This window comes from Leguminivora glycinivorella, chromosome 25 (assembly GCF_023078275.1).
Source record: "Leguminivora glycinivorella isolate SPB_JAAS2020 chromosome 25, LegGlyc_1.1, whole genome shotgun sequence".
Lineage (NCBI taxonomy): Eukaryota > Metazoa > Arthropoda > Insecta > Lepidoptera > Tortricidae > Leguminivora > Leguminivora glycinivorella.
This window is the reverse complement of record NC_062995.1, coordinates 1,643,661-1,650,915: the sequence shown is the minus strand read 5'-3', so window position 1 is coordinate 1,650,915 and position 7,255 is coordinate 1,643,661.

Genomic DNA, 7,255 nt, shown 5'->3' with positions numbered 1-7,255 from the left:
TGTAGCGGTTCATACAACACATATTACCATCAAATTTCATCACTGTAGTACTTATAGTTTCCGAGTAAATCGGCTGTGACAGACGGACAGACGGACAGACGGACAGACGGACAGACGGACATGACGAAACTATAAGGGTTCCGTTTTTGCCATTTTGGCTACGGAACCCTAAAAATCGCGTCAATTCGTCGCTCCGTTTTGCCGTGAAAGACGGACAAACAAACAGCCACACACACTTTCCTATTTATAATAATTAATATGGATTAAAGTCATAAGTAGATTTGTTTTCTCTTTATTTACATGAACATATTTACATAATTATATAAGAAACTAAGACTAAACTTAAAAGCTAGCTAATGTCTAAAATAGGCCCTTGAGGCATTGTACCAAGGATACTGGCGACATTTCCTCGCGGTATCGCAATGCTGATACGTTGTGCGAGGAAGTCGCCAGCTCTTCGGTCACCAGTTACCTCAACCAGACGCATCGCGATTTCTGTGAACAACTTGTTCGCGCTGGGCCCCCTCGGACCTAGAGTTTCTACGCCATAGATTAAATGTAAGAAAATCATACCATCCTATACATTAAAATGCGACCGACTAAGAACGCGTATAGACTACACCACACATAGATGGTAATCTAAAGGTGTCACATGGGCGTGTCCCTATTGAATAATACTAGAGCCATTGACCGTGTCGGTGCGAGACACGAATTGACTGTACAACCATTTGCAAAATATATAGACTCCCTTGAAGGATTTAGCGCAGTTTAAATATTAGCGACAGTACACTGTTCCCCTTGAATATAAAAAATCGATCAAAATATTCTTTATTCAAATAGGCTTACAATAAGCACTTACATGTAAAAATTTTCGTCTTAATCTAAATATCAGAACAATTTATTGGTTCAATGAACAACATTGTTTTAAAACTACATTGAATTAATAAAATAATGTCAATCTAAATTGTATAAAAATTATTGGTCTAGAAACTTCTAGAATAAATTCTAAATGTCAAAAATATAATTATATAAAAATAAAGATAATCATCATCCTTCTTGCGTAATCCCGATCCCGGCATTCACTACGGCTCATGGGAGCCTGGGGTTCGCTTTGTCAACATCCCAAGATTTGGCATAGGCACTAAGTAATCTAAAGTATGCTTAAAAACTAGAATATTTGAACTAAACGCTTATTAACTGAATAAATGTCATATACTTAAATGTCATAAATAGGTATATAAAGAGAACATGACATTACCAAGGCCTCCTAGTGTAAAAAGCTGGACTTTAGAGCTTGGTTGGAACTTAGGGGTTGGTAACTTTCTCTTTGTGTAATATGACATGTACTATTATAGTGTTATTTTGTATTTATGTAGTTTATTTATTTGTTAGCTATATTTTGGATTACTTGTGACCTTTATTGTACTCCTGTAAGTTTGTCTATCTTGCCTGCTGGAACGATCCTCTCATCTACTCCAGGGTTAGCTGGAAGAGATCCCTTATAGGGATAAGCTCGCCTTTGTATCTCTATTACTAAAAATTGTATATAAACTGTTGTACACAATAAAGTGATTACTACTACTATATTTATATCAGTCAACCAAGTAGCGATGGAAACCGGCCGTGCGTCTAAGAGTCCGATGGTAGAATGGGGACGGTGGAATAAGCTCGTGTAGCTCTCGAGCACACTCTCCGAAATGCAACCTGTAAAACACCGATGCTGGCGACTTTAGCTTGTGTCATGGTTTAAACTGTAGGTTGTGTCATGGTTTAAATGGCTTCCCATAGTTAAAGTACTGTCCTCCTATTATATTGTGTTAAGAGTGCGTAAGTTAGCCATAAAGCAGGAATTCATGGCGGCGGTAAAGTGGCAGTACATTTCCCGCAGCCCCTGTCGGGGACAGGGGCAGTAAATCATAGGGGCGAACGAGTTTACGCGCCTAATGAAATAAGAAAATAATATTGAAGGCTTCGTCAAAATACTGAAGCGCTAGTGGCCTAGCGGTAAGAGCGTGCGATTTTCAGTCCCTCGAACCCCGGATCCTACCAATGAGTTTTTCGGAACTTATGTGCGAAATATCATTTGATATTTGCCAGTCGCTTTTCGGTGAATGGTGTTACGGTTGTGTATATATATACATAGTATGTGTATACAAATTTCCTCGCTATAGTGAGGGGAAAAGTTTTGTGTTACACTCGGGTGCAAATGTCATTCAATTGTGTAGGATTCTATTCTCGACTATAGAATCTATCTTCAACTATCCTTTCGCTTGCTCGTTTTTCAATTCCATACTTGGCGTTAAAATACAACTTTTGCACCCTTGTATAACAAATAACTATTTCTGCATTGGGAGGGTGGGAACATTCATTGCAGGTAAAAAATACGCAAGTTATCTATTCGCGGATTAGCAAAGTAATCTTTTAGATTTTGATTATCAAGAATTTCCTCAAAATGCCTGATTCCATTGATTACCGTTTTTGCTGTCAATAAAATTCCATATCTTTATACCCCCACCTAATAATTCATTTGTAAAATTGAGATGCGCCAGTCATGTATTTTTGTCGTAACAATTTTGCCGCCCCTGTCTCAGAGGCGTGAAGTCGATGGCTCGCTGCACAATTCCGTCTTGTATTCTATGACGACTAGACAGTCTTGATACTTACTTCAAAACTGTACATTTATCAGACACTAAGCTGAGTGTGCCCCTTTCTAGATTATGTACTTATTCAGTTATTTTGTACACAGTTTATACCTCTACACTCGGGTAGCACGTAACAGGCTTATTTAAAAACGAATATAAAAAAAACAATATGTATTTTATAGTTGAAATCGTAACAGGCGATAACAGGTGATAAAAAATTCACCTAATATGCTGCCACCGCTGTACAGTCAGCCAAGAAAGTGGTTTACTACTTTTCGACTTTATTTTCAAGTGCATGCGGTCGAAAAGTGGTAAACCACTTTTTTTGACTGTACATATATTATGTTTAATCTGTAGACGGTCAATCAAATCTTGTGCTAAAAAAATGGCGCAAAATTCTAATTTTCTATGGGAAATACCTTTGCCCTTACATTTTATTTTATTTTATTTTCTTTATCGGGGGAAAACAACAGACATAGGGAGGTCATACAATAATAGGTACAGCCTACATCCTGAAACAATTCTGACATTTTCAATCATTTTTTAAGCGTTATGTCTCTTCGATGATTCCCTGAACGTCTAGATTTAGGAAAGCAGGCGTTTTATGACGACAAATGACCGTGAGCCCTGCATTGATAAAAAAAATTGCCGCCTTGTTTTAGTGTCAAGATTTGGTTTATCGTACTTTTCCGCAAGTCGGTAGTGACCCTGCCTGCTAGGCCGCGGTCCTGGGTTCGAAACCCGGTAAGGGCATTTATTTGTGTGATGATCACAGATATTTGTTCCTGAGTCATGGAGGTTTTCCATGTATATAAGTATGTATTTATCTATTTAAGTATGTATCGTCGCTTATCACCCATAGAACAAGCTTTGCTTAGTTTGGGGCTACTGTTTGACATGATGCCAACGCCACTTTTCATCATCGCGCCGCTCGCCATCGACAGGGCGCTCATCCACACACCTTACAACCTAAATGGTCGCACACCGTGCGGTTTCAGAGGAATTTCCTCCCACGAACGCTCCGGCTGTGGAATGAGCTCCCTGTCGAGGTATTCCCGATGAACTACAGTATGGGGTTCTTCAAAAAAGGAGTGTTAAAGTTTCTAATGGGTCGGCAACGCGCACGTGACACCGCTTGAGTTGCAGGCGTCCATAGGTTACGGTGACCGCTTTCCATCAGGCGGGCCGTATACCTGTTTGTCACCGACGTGGTATAAAAAAAAAGTTGAACTCTGTAAGGTGTCGCCAATATTTAAGTATCAAACATGTTACAGCAGCGTAGAAAGGGCGCCTTATCGCGAGATGTAGCATGAATTTTAATATTTAATTAAAAGTTCTCCACGGCTGCTCGGAGCATGTTCGCGCTTGGTATTGCTAATGGCGCGTAATGTGCCCAATGGTTAGTACCTAACCCAACGGAGAATCTATCCATACTAATATTATGAGAGCATTTCTTTTTTTTTCGCCACTTTTATTTTTGAAAAAAAAAAAAATAGTATTTCTACTCAAAATCACTAGCTTATTCAATCCTAGTAGTTAAAAAAATTGTTCCATACGATTTTTTCTTATTTTGTTACCATTTTTCATACATGTTGTGTGGGGTAACAAAAGAGGAAGGTAACAAAATTGTATGGAAATTCTGGGATACTTTTTTCCTCCCAGTGAGATTGAAAGTACTCGTGATTCTGAGTACAATTGACCTAAAATTCCCTAAAAAAATCAAAATAAAAAAATGGCAAAAAGAAGAAATGCTCATAAATGGGAAAGTATGTCTCTGTTTGTTTGTCCATCTATCACGGAGCGACTAAGTAACGTGATTTTTCAAGTGGAGATAGTTGAAGGGATGGAGAGTGATATAGGCTACTTTTTGTCTCTTTCTAACTCCCCACTTCCTTAAATTGGGGGGCGAAAGTTTGTATGTAGCATGCTCCTATTTTCGAATTTAACCCTTAAATGCATAGTGATGTATACATGCATCATACATTTTTGAATCTATTGACAGCATGTCAAAATTCAAATTTGAATAAATCTTTATCAAGGTAATGCATTTAAGGGTTAACGCGAGTGAAACCGCGGGCAAAAGCTAGTAATTTCATCAATAGATTGGGCTATTTTTCTCAAAGTTGTCCCCCCCCACTTTTTTGGATTTGGAAATTTTTATGTGGTTTCCACTCAGAATCGCGAGCTCATTCAATCCTAATAGGAGAAAAAAGGTGTCCCAAGGTTTTGTTTCCGTTCCGTTACTTACCATTTTTAGGGTTCCGTAGTCAACTAGGAACCCTTATAGCTTCGCCATGTCTGTCTGTCCGTCCGTCCGCGGATAATCTCAGTAACCGTAAGCACTAGAAAGCTGAAATGTGGTACCAATATGTATATCAATCACGCCAACAAAGTGCAAAAATAAAAAATGGAAAAAAATGTTTTATTAGGGTACCCCCCCTACATGTAAAGTGGGGGCTGATATTTTTTTTCATTCCAACCCCAACGTGTGATATATTTTTGGATAGGTATTAAAAAATTAATAAGGGTTTACTAAGATCGTTATTTTATTATATTAATATTTTCGGAAATAATCGCTCCTAAAGGAAAAAAAGTGCGTCCCCCCCCCCTCTAACTTTTGAACCATATGTTCAAAAAATATGAAAAAATCACAAAAGTAGAACTTTATAAAGACTTTCTAGGAAAATTGTTTTGAACTTGATAGGTTCAGTAGTTTTTGAGAAAAATACGAAAAACTACGGAACCCTACACTGAGCGTGGCCCGACACGCTCTTGGCCGGTTTTTTTATACATTTTGTATGGCAGTAACGGAATGGAAGGTTTAAAAAATGTATGGAAGTCTTGGGACATTTTTTTTCTCCTACCACAGGACCGAAAGACCTCGCGATTCTGCGTATGAATCGCGTAAAAAATACCCATGTTACAAAAAAAGTGGGGTGGACAACTTGAAAAAAAATGGCCCAAGTACTTAGTGCTTAGTGCAGCTACCTTTATGGCAGACGCTTTAACACATACAGTACCGGTCAAAAGTTTGAGTTCACCCTTTGATTTCGGTACAAATGAGTACTTTTGTACGATAATTATCTTCGGTTTGGTAGTCGAAATATGTTTTCAACTTATATTTATTGTTTTGTGGAGATTTGTTTTACTAGTTAGACACAATTCACGTACCTTTTTTTCACTAAAATCTAATAAACATGACGGCAAAATGCTAGTTATATTTATGGCCTTGCCTTTGCCACTAATTGAGACACATCTTTACACGAAACACAGTTTTAGCCAGATAATATAGGCCAAATAATTATTTAGCCTATAAGATTTGAGGGAAACAGATGTTAAAAAAATATAAATTGTTTACAAAACCAATTTTGACGTCTGAACTACAAAAAACTATCTCTCTAAAGCAGTCAATTGTACTGAAAACAAGGAGTGAACTTAAATTTTTGACCGGTACTGTATCAAGCTAAGAATATAGGTCAAATTGTCAAAACTGAGGTTCAAAAATTTTAAGCCTGTGTCGTTAGATAGCAGTCTATGCACTGTGATTACACATTTTACTTTGACAGTAACTATAATACTCAATGCTCTTTGACTGTACTTAACTTTTAATAAATGTAACAAAATGTTGATATAGCACCACATCTATCAAAATCAAATCAAAATCATAAAACACATCTCGCCCCGAAATTAGCCCTTAATTAAAAATAACAGAGCATTTGTCGGCCGATTGGATCAGAACCACATTCCCACCCCTATACAAACCAAATTTACGTTGAGCTGTATTAAAGTGGCCCACTGACTTACCCCCCCCCCCTCCTTATTAATATTCGTTTACGAAGTTACTTATAAGCAGGTTGTATTTCTCCAAATATTGTTCAGTATACTATGAAGAAAATAGTTCTAATGAAATTCCGCAAGATGGCGCGTAGTCATTTTTTTTTTAGTATGAATAGGTAGACGTTTGACCACGATCCCACCTGATGGTATGGTGGAGCACGCTTACCTGAGCATTTCTTTTTTTTGCCAATAAAAAAAATTGATTGTTTTAGGGAATTTTAGGTCAATTGTACTCAGAATCACGAGTACTTTCAATCTCACTTTGAGACAAAAAGTGTCCCAGAATTTCCATACAACATGTAAGGAAAATGGTAACAAAATAAGAAAAAATCGTATGAGACAATTTTTTCAACTACTAGGATTGAAAAAGCTAGTAATTCTGAGTAGAAATAGCATATTTTTTTTCAAAAATATCACACTTCATAAAAGTGGCAAAAAAAAAAAAGAAATGCTCCCCTATGAGATATGTACCTATTTACTCTTGCTTTAAAGAGACCTGGATTGTACTCATGTGGAAACACAGACTATATTGGTACTATACGGGTCCAACTTACTCTGGTCACAGCATACTCCTTAAAGGGGCGGGAATTAGCCCCGGGGGAGGAGGGGGTGGTAATTACTCGCCTTGATCTTGATTCAACCCTTGCAGTTTGAGTGTTATTGTGTGAAGTAATTGATTGTTGACTTTCATGGGTTTTGGGTTAGACCCAATTTGGTAGGGTTTAGTTTTAAAACTAGCTTTTGCCCGCGGCTTGGCTTGCGTTAGAAAGAGACAA